This window comes from Pongo abelii, chromosome 22 (assembly GCF_028885655.2).
Source record: "Pongo abelii isolate AG06213 chromosome 22, NHGRI_mPonAbe1-v2.0_pri, whole genome shotgun sequence".
Lineage (NCBI taxonomy): Eukaryota > Metazoa > Chordata > Mammalia > Primates > Hominidae > Pongo > Pongo abelii.
This window is the reverse complement of record NC_072007.2, coordinates 168474-180988: the sequence shown is the minus strand read 5'-3', so window position 1 is coordinate 180988 and position 12515 is coordinate 168474. Positions and strand designations below refer to the sequence as shown.

The 12515-nt window shown below is 43.7% G+C and overlaps 1 protein-coding gene across 8 annotated transcripts in view; it reads left to right on the top strand.

The window, feature by feature from the left end:
• Positions 1-7830: 7830 nt before the first annotated feature.
• Positions 7831-12515, top strand: part of LOC134760828 (zinc finger protein 717-like) — a 38759-nt gene continuing 34074 nt past the window's right edge. For 2 of the 8 annotated variants that reach the window (XM_063720838.1, XM_063720836.1), the window contains exons 1-2: positions 7833-7933; positions 11376-11533. The gene's annotated coding sequence lies outside the window, so the exon portion shown is untranslated. Of the gene's footprint in view, positions 7941-11375; positions 11534-12515 lie in introns of all 8 variants that reach the window. The other 6 variants (XM_063720837.1, XM_063720833.1, XM_063720834.1 and 3 more) reach the window with 5 other exon arrangements.

Below are 12515 nucleotides of genomic sequence, written 5' to 3'. Positions count from 1 at the left end.
GCTTCCAGTCTCCTTGGGATCATGTCCCAAATAAACTACGTGCACTGAAATCTCTGTCTAATGCTTCCAGTCTCCTTGGGATCATGCCCAAATAAACTACGTGCACTGAAATCTCTGTCTAATGCTTCCAGTCTCCTTGGGATGATGTCCCAAATAAGCTACGTGCATTGAAATCTCTGTCTAATGCTTCCAGTCTCCTTGGGATCATGTCCCAAATAAACCACGTGCACTGAAATCTCTGTCTAGTGCTTCCAGTCTCCTTGGGATCATGCCCCAAATAAACTACGTGCACTGAAATCTCTGTCTAATGCTTCCAGTCTCCTTGGGATCATGCCTCAAATAAACTACGTGCACTGAAATCTCTGTCTAATGCTTCCAGTCTCCTTGGGATCATGTCCCAAATAAACTATGTGCACTGAAATCTCTGTCTAATGCTTCCTGTCTCCTTGGGATCATGTCCCAAATAAGCTACATGCAAAGCGATTGAATTATTAATAAAGAAAAAACTCCACACCAAGAAAAGCCCTAGCCCAGAAAGTTCACTGGTGAATTTTGTCTAATATTTGAAGAAGATTTAGGATCAATTCTTTTAAACTCTCCAAAAAATAGAAGTGATAGAGACATGTCCCCACTCATTCTATGAGGCCAGTATTACCATGATAGCAAAGCCATACAAAGGCATCATGAGGAAAGAAAAATTCAGACCAATATATCTTATGGATACAGATGCTAAACTCTTCAATAAAATACAAGCAAATGGAGAGGCCAGGCATGGTGGCTCATGCCTGTAATCCCAGCACTTTGGGAGGCTGAGGCGGGGGCATCACAAGGTCAGGAGATCGAAACCATCCTGGCTGACACAGTGAAACCCTGTCTCCACTAAAAATACAAAAAATTAGCCAGGCATGGTGGTGGCACCTGTAGTCCCAGCTACTCGGGAGGCTGAGGCAGGAGAGAGAATGGCATGAACCCAGGAGGTGGAGCTTGCAGTGAGCCAAGATCGTGCCACTGCACACCAGCCTTGGTGACACAGCAAGACTCTGTCTCAAAAAATAAAATAAATAAAATAAAATAAAATAAATAAAATACAAGCAAACAGAATACAGCAACATGTAAAAATAATAATACCTCATGACCAAGTTGGATTCATCCCAAGTATAGAAGGTTGGATAGCAGCCAAAAATTATTTAATATAATACACTATACCAACACAATAAGCAAAACCACAGTCATCTCAATAGTTGCAGAAACAAAATCCAACATCCTTTCATGATGAAATATTCAACAAAGAAGGAAAGAAGGGAACATCTTTAAACTAATAAAGGACATATGAAAAACCACAGCCAACAGCATACTTAATGTTGAAAGCCTGTATACTTATATGCTAAGATCAGGAAAAAGACAGATAAATCCACTCTCACTACATCCATTCATCATTGTGCTGGAGGTGCTAGCCAGGACAATTTGGCAACAGAAATAAATGTAAGCCATCTAGATTAGAAAAGGAGAAGTGGGCCAGGCATGGTGGCACATGTCTGTAATCCCAGCACTTTGGGAGGCCAAGGTGGGTGGATCACCTGAGGTCAGGAGCTCGAAACCAACATGGCCAACATGGTGAGAACTCGTCTCTACCAAAAACACAAAAATTAGCCAGGTGTGATGGTGCGTGCCTGTAAACCCAGCTACTTAGGAGGCTGAGGCACAAGAATCACTTGAACCCAGGAGGCGGAGGTTGAAGTAAGCTGAGACTGCACCACTGTGCTCCAGCCTGAGCAACACAGCCAGACTCCATCTCAAAAAAGAAAAAAAAAAGCTGAGCTGGTGCGTACCTTAAATAAACAACCCTCCTGTTCTGCATATCAGCCTCTCTCGTCCTCAGTTTCCTGCAACATTTTTGGCAACCATGAAGGGACCAGAGATGGAAAGTTTACTGTCTCCTTTGCCTCTAGGGGCTACAGCCCCGGCCTCAGGAGACCTGTGACCCCAGGCACCACCAGGAGAGCTTCAGCCCAGAGAGCAGATCGGCTTTCACGTGACCCGGCGCCCCTACCGAGCAGTGGAACAGAACCTAAAGAAAGGCTCCAGGATGATTCCAGAAACAGTGTGCTTCAAGAACTGCGGTAAAGTTTTAAGGCCCAAGGCAGGACCCATCCCATAAGGGCGAAAAAGGAGCCTGATCACCTCCCAAGGTGTGCCTAATAGTCCAACCCAGAGAGGCTAAAGGCGGTGAGAAAGGCTCACCAATTCAGATGAAACTCACACCCCAGCAAACACAAGATGTGAGACTGGCTTGCTAAGTCTGTTAAGAAAAAGAAACTAGAGATATTGGGAGTGGCTTGCCACCCCAGTTAGGTACACAGGAACTAGGAGTAGAGAAGTGTGTGAAAGTGTGTGAATGAAAAGGCCTAATTAAGCTCATCAGCCGTGAAGTAAGGAGTCACAGATCTCTTAGCGTGGACTGTGCGCTCCAAGAAAAGTGTAAGGCCGACTACGAACAGTAGCGATCTGCATATGACTAATAAGAACAGCCCTAAAGCTCAGAGTTGTAGCAGGAATAAGGAACTCTCCAAAGCCAAGCAGCCTCTGAAAACTCCCCTAATAGGAGATGGTATAGTAGGCCGAAATGAGAGGAAACAGTGTGCTGTGCCATAAAAGAAAGAATAGGAAGAAAGTCATCAAAACTTACTCCGTTAGAGTGCATGTTACAGAACTTTAAGAAAGGTTTTGCAGAGGATTATGGAGTTAAGCTAACCCCACAGAGGTTGAGAACTCTCTGTGAATTAGAATGGCCTTATTTTAGTGTTAGATGGCCGAACGAAGGAACTATAGATAAGGAAATAATTGGCTGTGTATTTAAGGTGGTGACAAGAGTCAGAGGACACCCAAGGCATCCAGATCAATTTCCTTATATTGATTCACGGTTAAATATAGCATAGACAAGACCAACCTGGATCCAGCCCTGTTTAGCAGCTTATTGTGAAACAAGTGTGGCCTGAGCCCAGCCAAGAGTGAAAGTAAGAGCAGCTTCACTGGCAGACACAGAGTTAAAGAAGTCCCAAAGAGAGCAAGAAAAGTCAGTTTTGCAGGAGCTGCCAGAAAGAACAGAGATTCTTCCTCCACATGTCCCAGCCTACCCCCCTTTACTGAGTCCAACAGCCCCCCAGGAGCCAGACTGAAGAGCCAGCATGCCCCAAGTTTCACCCCAAAGGGGAGGATCAGAGCCTTGAAAGGCCAGGGAAGGAAGTCAAGATAGTCAAGCAGGCTGTCTCAGATCTGGTGGTGCTCAAGCTCTGCAAATGCCTCTCTAGGAGACGTGAGGACCCATTTATTATGATGACCAAGGCCAAGTCCAAAGAAGGCAATGGACTTTCATCAGTCAGCCCTTTTCAACCACGGATCTTTTAAACTGGAAACACCATACTCCCTCATACATGGAGAAGTCTCAAGCTCTTATAGATCTGATACAATCCATCTTTCTGACACACAATCCAACCCGGCCAGACTGCCAGCAGCTCCTCCTCACATTATTTAACACTGAGGAACGCAGGAGAGTAACCCAGGAAGCTCTCCATTGGCTAGAAGCCCAGGCATCAGCAGACGCAGTGCATGCTCAGGCACACACGCAAGGTCAGTTCCCAGATGCTGGCTAGGAGCCCAGGCATCAGCCGCAGTGCATGCTCAGACATGATGCACACACAGTGCATGCTCAGGCATATACTCAAGGTCAGTTCCCAGATGCTGGCTAGGAGCCCAGGCATCAGCAAACGCAGTGCATGCTCAGGCATACACTCAAGGTCAGTTCCCAGACCAAGATCCTAACTAGGACCCAGAGGATGCAACTCAGTTTCAGCATTTGCAGAGGTACCAAGAGGCACTTCTGCAAAGGCTGAGATGATGGAAAGAAAGCCATTAAGATAAAGAAGATTTCAGAAGTGCTTCAAGGAAGTGATGAGAGCCCTAGCCAGTTTTATGAAAGATTCTATGAGACATACCGGCTTTCACCCCGTTTGACCCTGAGGCCACTGAAAATCAGTGTATAGTGAATACATCATTTGTAGGACAGGCCCAAAGCGATATCAAACGAAAGCTTAAGAAGTTAGAAAGTTTTGGCTGGGCACGGTGGCTCACGCCTGTAATCCCAGCACTTTGGGAGGCCAAGGTAGGTGGATCACGAGGTCAGGAGTTCAAGATCAGCATGGCCAAGATGGTGAAATCCCGTCTCTACTAAAAATACAAAAAATTAGCTGGGTGTGGTTGTGGGCACCTGTAATCCCAACTACTTGGGAGGCAGAGGCAGAGAATTGCTTGAACCCAGGAGGCAGAGATTGCAGTGAGCCAAGATCATGCCACTCTACTCCAGCCTGGGCGACAGAGTGAAACTCTGTCAAAAAAGAAGAAGAAGTTAGAAAGTTTTGCAGGTATGAATGTCATCCAGCTTGTAGAAGTAGCCACCAAAGTGTATGTTAACTGTGACCAGGAGGCAAAGAAAGAAGCAGACTGGAGGCTTAAGATCTGTTGGCAGCAGCCCTTATAGAAAAAGAGATTACCAATGTAAGATGACGTGGACACAGACGTGGATGTAGAAGAAGTCAAGTCAGACAAGGATTTGAAAGTTGACCAAGGCTAGAGAAGTATCAGTGTGCGAGATGCAAAAAGAAAGGACACTAGAAAGATGAATGTCCAGAAGGCAATGAAAGAAATGGCCAAGGCCATGAGACAAACAGGCCATTGGCCAAAGGCTGCCGCACCTTAGAGGAACCAGATATTGATCTGATCAGGCTAGCAGGAGCTGAAAGATGTGAGGACTAAAACAGACTACACTCCTTCTCATTAGGCCTCCAAGAGCCCATCGTCACATTAGAAGTTGAAAGCAGCAAGATTCTGCTGTATCTAGATTATAAATTTCTCACTGATGGCTAAGCCATTATATGAAATTACAAAAAAAAAAAAAAAGAGAGAGAGAGAAAAAAGAACCCCTCCTCTAAGAAATTGAACAGGAGAAGGAGCCATGCCTTCATGCCTTGTGAAAACTTGCTTATGGACTTTACCAAAATGCCACATGGCAGAGGCTATCAGTCTATGCTAGCGTTTATTTGCACTTTTTCAGGATAGGTTGAGGCTTCCCCATCAGGGCAGAAAAAGCACGAGAAGTGACTAAAGTACTACTAAAAGACGTTATCCCTAGGTTTTGACAGCCTCTAACTTTAAAGTCAGACAATAGGCCAGCATTTGTAGCTGAAATAGTGCGAGATTTAACAAGACTGTTAAAAATAAAATAGAAGTTAAACACAGCCTATCGGCCGCAAAGTTCAAGAAAAGTAGAACGCATGAACCAGACACTCAAGCAGCTACTGAAGAAATATTGCCAAGAGACTCATCGTGAGAGATCAAAGGAAGGTCCTCTCTTAAACCAAACCAGGGTCCCTCCCTTTTACCAAGGGCCTATTTCTCTGTATTTTGATGCTTGTCAGGCAGCAGACCAAGACTCCCCTGTCTGTGGTAACCTACCTTTAGAAAGATACTATAGAAATGACTACAAATATGTATGCATGCCAAGAGTAACTCCACCTTGTTCTCCTAGGACCCCAGAAAAAGATTGTTGGCATTGCATATCGTAGCAACCTAGCACAAAACAAAGGTCAATTATGCTTACCAAAATGCTGGTGAAACCAGATTGTGAAGCAAAAACCTGTAATCCTATAAATTTCACCATTCTAAAGCTAGACTTACCCATGTAGACTGCAGGTTACCCCATACATATGTATATACACACATACCCAGCAATCTACCTATATGTTATCAAAAAAGAACCCGGACCCATCCAGCCCAGCAACAGTTCCAACTCTTTAAATCTTTCTATAAGCATGTAGACCAGAAGTTACCAGAGCCTACTCCTTTAGCCAAAAACCTGTTTGCTCAGCTGGCTGAAAACACTGCCGGCAGCCTAGGCATTTCATTACGTTTGTAGAAAGACTAACGTAGGAGACCAATGGCCTTAGGAAGCAAAAGAGTTAATGCCACAAGATAATTTAACTCTAATAGACTCTTCCCCTGAACGGATGCCCACAAGTTCAAGTGTCTAGCTCTTAAAAACTTCTTTTATCAGGAGATACTGTGTTGCTCCCTGAAGAAAGGCTTTTACAGACTCAGTAGGACAACTAACCTGCTTAGGACAGCAATATTATAATGAAACACTAAAGAAAATTTTGTGGCGAGGCAGAGATGACTCCAAAGCACCTCATCCAAATCAGTTCTCCTGTTTCTCTCCTCTAAACCACACCTGGTATCAGCTTGAAGCTCCAAACACTTGGCAAGCACCCCTTGGTCTTTATTGGCATCTGTAAGCCACAGACATATCGACAGTTGCCAGCTAAATAGACAAAGTCCTGTGTGTTTGAAACAATTAGACCATCTTTCTTCCTACTCCCGCTGCAACAGGAACAAACTTTAAGGTTTCCCGTCTATGATGGAGTTAGAAGAAGCAAAAGAGATGCAGACATAAAAAGAGATATAGAAATAGGAAATTAGAAAGACACAGATTGGCCCCCTGAAAGAATAATTCAATACTATAGGCTAGCTACCTAGGCACAAGATAGGTCGTGAGGGTACTGCACTCCTATTTACATGCTTAGCCGCATCATAAGTTTGCAGGCAGTACTTGAAATGATCACTAATGAAACAGCAAATGCATTAGATTTACTGGCCCAGCAAGCCACAAAATGAAGAATGCTATTTATCAGAACAGATTAGCTTTAGACTACGTCCCAGCCCAGGAAGGAGGAGTATGTGGAAAGTTCAATCTAACTAATTTCTGCCTGGAAATTGATGAAAATGGAAAGGCAATTGTAGAAATAACTGCAAGAATGAGAGAATTACCCCATGTTCCAGTTCAAACTTGGAAAAGGTAGTCTCCAAATCCCCTCTTTGGAGGCTGGTTTTCCTCCTTCAGTGGATTCAAGACTTTAATAAGAATAGTCCTGGCCATACTAAGAGTTTGCCCAATACTCCCTTGCCTCTTACCCCTCCTTGTTAGAAGCACTCAGTCAGCTATAGAGGCAACAGTAGCTAGGCAAACTACCACTCAGCTAATGGAGCTATATAAATATCAGCCTGTGCCTAAAGAAGAAAACTTGTCTCTTCAGGCAGAATACCCTACATACCCTAAAATAAACAATCGTCGTGTTCTCCATATTGGTCTCTCCAGTCTCTGGAGTCCTCTATTTCATATTGGTCTCTCTAGTCTCTCTAGTCCTCTAGTCCAGCACTTTTGAAGGCCAAGGTGGGCAGATCACTTGAGGCCATGAATTCAAGACCAGCCTAGCCAACATGTGGAAACCCTATCTCTATTAAAAATACAAACATTATCTGGGCGTGGTGGCGCATTTCTGTAGTCCCAGCTCCTCTGGAGGCTGAGGGAGGAGAATCACTTGAACCTGGGAGGTGGAGGCTGCAGTGAGCTGAGATCCTGCCACTGCACTCCAGCCTGGGAGACAGAGGGAGAATCCGTTTAAAAAGAAAAAAAAAGTTTTTTCTGTGACAGCAACACTTAGAACTAAAAAAAAAGTAAGATTACTTGCTAATATAATTGACTAGTTGGTCCGCGTTCGAATTTTCCCAATATTCCTGCAACGTGCCTGGTTGTCAAACCAGGATTTAATAACCAGATTCCACGTCTGTCAGGCGGATAGACACCAATCCTGAACCATCCTCGGCTCCCTCTTGGAACAGAATTTCCCGCTTCAATACCGCAATGTCTGTGGGAAATGCAGTCTTGGCTTCCAATGACGTCACCAGCACAGGACGGCGGGAAGGGCTCTTTGCGCATGCGCAGCCCCGCCCACGTCCGCCATCTTCAGCTAGAGAATTCCGGCTCCTCCCGCAATGGAGAGGGTGCTCTGGAAGCTCTGGGGTTGGAGTCTCTTCGTTCCTGCAGGTCGGTGGTAGGATGAAAGAGGAGACAGCGGGCTTGGAGGCACCATAGGGAGGCGGGGCTGACGTGCCACAGTTGGTGGGAGCAGAGGCCTGGGCACATCTCAGGGGGGCGGGGCCTGACGCGCAGATGCGGGCCGCGGACCCAGGCTGGGGCTGAAAGGGCGGCGCTGCTGGGAGGGCGGGCGTGGGATCCCGGTACTGAAGCCAGTTCCAGAGACGCCGGAGCGGGTGGGCGAAGCCGGTGGCGCGGGGACAGGGTCTGCAGGCCACCCGAGCCTGGGAGGTCTACGGGGAGGCTGCGCTCCCGCACTGCATGGACCTTGTGCGGCGTTCCATGCACGCCCTTGTAAGGTCAGCATAGGGAAGTTCTAGGGAGATGCCCCTCATTCCCAGACGAGGAGTATGAAGCGCGTGCACACCGACCGTCCTACTACTTGGCGAGTGTATTAGTAGGGTTTCCCGGTGTCTTTTCAGCAAGTGAAGATTCTGCTTGTGTCCCCTTCCTACGCATCCCATCCCGGCTTTAGTTTATAGGAGTTTATACAAGATCTGGTTTCTAGGGAAGTTGGGGGTCCCAGATGATGGTCCTGTTTTCTTTGTAATAAAGTAGGTGTTACAGAGTTTGGAGGAGGGCGCCTTTTAGGAATCCCACCTAAAAGAACACCTCTTTGGACTAACCCTCTCACTGGTACTTCAAAGCAGAGGAAGTGTCACAGGTGAAGATTCCAGTTTGTATGACCTAAGCAGTTATTTTCCCACTCTCCAGAATGGCCCAGATTTGGTTGATAAGACCTTATCCAATAGCTCTCAAACACTGGGTGGTAGCGGAAGGTTTGGACCAACATTCAGAAGGAAGAGGGGAGTTTGGCTGCGAATGACAGGCAGGGGCCAAAGAGATGTTACTTATTGGAGAGGACTTAATAGTGTGGTCTTCGGTGGAAAAATATCCTGTTATACCTGAGAGGATCTGTCTGGAGTACTCTGTAAAGACATTTTCATTCCTTCAATCTTTTCTCATTGTTTCCAGTGGCTGAACTTTCTTAAAAGTAGCCTAGGCCAAGGCAGGAGGATCACCTGAGGTCAGGAGTTCGACACCAGCCTGGCCAACATATAGTGAAACCTTGTCTCTACTAAAAAATACAAAAATTAGCTGGGCGTGGTGGTGCACACCTGTATAGTCCCAGCTACTTGGGAAACTGAAGCAAGAGAATGACTTGTACTGGGGAGGCGGAGGTTGTAGTGAGCCGAGATTGTGCCACCCTACTCTAGTCTGGGCAACAGAGCGAGACTCTGTTTCTCAAAAAAAAAAAAAAAAAAGCCTGTCACGAAATTCAGCTTCCAGTGATATGCCGAAGCTCCCTCTATCCTGGTAGCTCTTCCTGGTAGTTCAGTAAGGGTTAGCCAAACTATTTCTACCTTATGAGAAACATGAAAAAAATTTGGCTTTGAGGAGCTGTGACTTGCCAGGGTCACATGATATACAGATGTTATGCATCCTGACTTTTTGGCTAGTGTTACTCATTTTGCCCCAATTAAGTCAAAACTTTTTTTTTTTTTTTAGATTTTTGCTGACACTGAAGTCAACTAAGAACAAACATTGCTTTAAAGTACTTCCTTAGCCCCTCCCTGCCTGCTCACCCCTCCCACTGGAAAAAATAATAATAAAGTACGTTCCCTTGCTGGGTGTAGTATCTCACAGCTATAATCATAGCACTTTGGGAGGCCAGACAGGAGGATCGCTTGCGCCCAGGAGTTTGAGACTGGCCTTGGTCACATAGGGAGACCCTATGTGTTTACAAAAAAAAAAAAAAATTTAGCTGGTTGTGTTGGCATCCACTTGTGGCCCCAACTACTTGGGGGGGCTGAGGTGGGAAGATCACTTGAGCCCAGGAGGGCGAAGTTGCAGTGAGCTGTGGTTGTGCCACTGCACTCCAGCCTGGGTGACAGAATGAGACTCTGTCTCAAAACCAACCAACCAACCAATCAACCAATCAGAAACATTTCCGTAACCATCTCTTTTCCTTTTTATCCCCAACTCTTTCTTTGAATTATGTGACCTCAAGGACAATAACACAAGTGTTTCCTGCTCAGTGTCAGTAATCTGTTCTTGGAAATTATAAATTCTGTAGGAAAACAATAGCATATTTTACATACTTAAAAAGGAAAGATTAGACAGTGTCTCACTTCTATTCCAACCAGTATCTTAAAATGTAAGTAAAATACAGTACAATGCTCACTTTGTAAGAGATCCTTTTTATGTATTTTTTTAAAAGTCAACAGACATTTTTATGATGTAAAGAACCTTAAAACGCAATTTACTAATATGCAAAGAGTTGCTTTTTATGATTTAGCACCAGCAGTCTCACTGATTTCCATCAAGTTGGCATTTATTGTGATTTGCAAAACTTCTACATGAGGTTGTGATGTTCTAGTGATTGTATTTGACAAGTAATTTCACATTATCTCCTTCACATGATTTTCTTAAAAACGTTGAGTTCTGGTGGCTTAGGTGTATCAGTTACTGTTTTCTGTGTAAAGAACCAACGAAACTCAATGGCTTAAAAAGAAGTGACCGCTTTATTTGATAGAAGTTCTGTTGATTCACATTTTGGCGTGTGTTCACCTGGGCATTTCCTTTGCTAATGTTGTCTGGATCACAAATGAGGCTTTAGTCATCTGGTGCCCTCACTCACATGTCTGGTGTTTCATGCTGACGCTTGTCCAAGAAGGCAAGCAGCAGTGGGCAAGTACTTTTCCAACATATATTTTCATCATATTTTCTATGTCCCATTGGCCAAAGCAAGTCAAATGCCAGAGCCCCATTCATTATGAGAACACACTCTATGAGGTCTTAGATACAGGGAGACTTGTCACTAGGAAACATTACTAAAACAGTATATCCCAATAAATATACAATATGTACATTTTTCCCCCTATATAATTGTGGGCAAAAAATGTTGGGTTGCAAGATGCATTCTTTCAATGATGCTTAGGTATATAAAAAATGCATCCTTTCAATGATGAGTAGGTATATAAAAGATGCATCCTTTCAATGATGCATAGATATATAAAACATGAATCCTTTCAATGATGCGAAGGTATAAAAGCAAGATGTATTCTAGTGGAAACACCTATATGGAATCATGTAGAATCTCCATATTAGTAGTGAAATAGATAATGCAGCTGAATTATATTTCTACAATATTAATTTCATTGAAGACTAAATGTATATTTCTTTGGTTTAAATTATTACGTTGTTTCTTTGGATAAATTAATTGTCTCTTAATCAGTAGGTAATACATGTTTTCATTAATCCCAAAATAAATTGTATGTATCTCTACTAATTAATGTTCTTGTGGGTACATCTTCAGTGGGATATTTGTTGTCCCTTATTGAGGCATGAATGACTGTTCTGTCACAGGGAGGTTTTGTTGTTGTTTTAGTCTTTTCCAGCTATTGTGTAGAGCGTTTTGGGCAAGAGAATCTAGGACCAAGCCACATCGGTTCTCTGCTTAACCCACTCCATTCGACTGTTCTCCCAGCTATGCTTCCAGAGTGCTCTGTGCATTTCCACGATCAACAAACGATGAATAAATCTCTGGTGAGTCATTTGTTTATATATTCCTCACTTTGTTTTACATTGTATTTTTTGCCTTTATGGAGTCCACCCGCGGATTAAAATGAAAAAATAGAAATAAGTAAAGTTCAGGTTAAAGGAAATGCACATAAATAAAATAATTCTGGCATGTAGACATATGCAGGTTATAAGCCATGGAACTTGAGTACAAATGTGTCTCTGGTCTTTCTGATGCTGCAACAAAAAGGCAGTCACATTTGTTACATGATTGGAATGGAACCTGGAAGGAGTGCATGCTGCATTCTCATGGGACAGGAAGACTTGCTCTCACCAAAGTCTGGAACACTGACTGCATTGGTCACAGAAATGGTGTAGTGAAAAGTTTTTTTTTACTGCCAACCTGGAAATAAACACTTTTAGCATTTTGTGGTAGAAACAGTCACTTAGTGCTAAAGCATAACTCCCGTAATGAGGTTTTTCTGGAGTTGCTGAAACAGAGCAGTCCCAGATGGCTTTTGCAAGGCCCTACTTGATTCATGGCTAAAACTTAGAACATCTGGAGGATTGAGTTGACCACAGGTCCTTAACTAACCCCCCATACGTTTCTGTCAATTCATCTGTACATGGAGAATTTGTAGCAGATTTTTCACAATTGTATTTTCTGACAAATATTTCCACTGCTCACTTGCATTTTCATTCAGTGTAGTCTTAATTGGTTTATTCTAATGCTCACCATTAACCTAAATTATATGCAACCCCAATGGCTGTTCTGTAGTCTGCCTTACTTGAATCTTGTGCCGTACAGTAATCCCCCTTATCCACAGTTTTGCTTTCTGTGGTTTCAGTTCCCCGTAGTCAACTGCAGACAGAAGAGACAATAAGATATTTTGACTATCTTGAATATTTTGATATTTTGAATATGTTGAATGCAGTAGAATAAGATATTTTGAGAGACCACATTCCTATAACTTTTAATATAGTATGTTGTTATAATTGTTCCATTTTA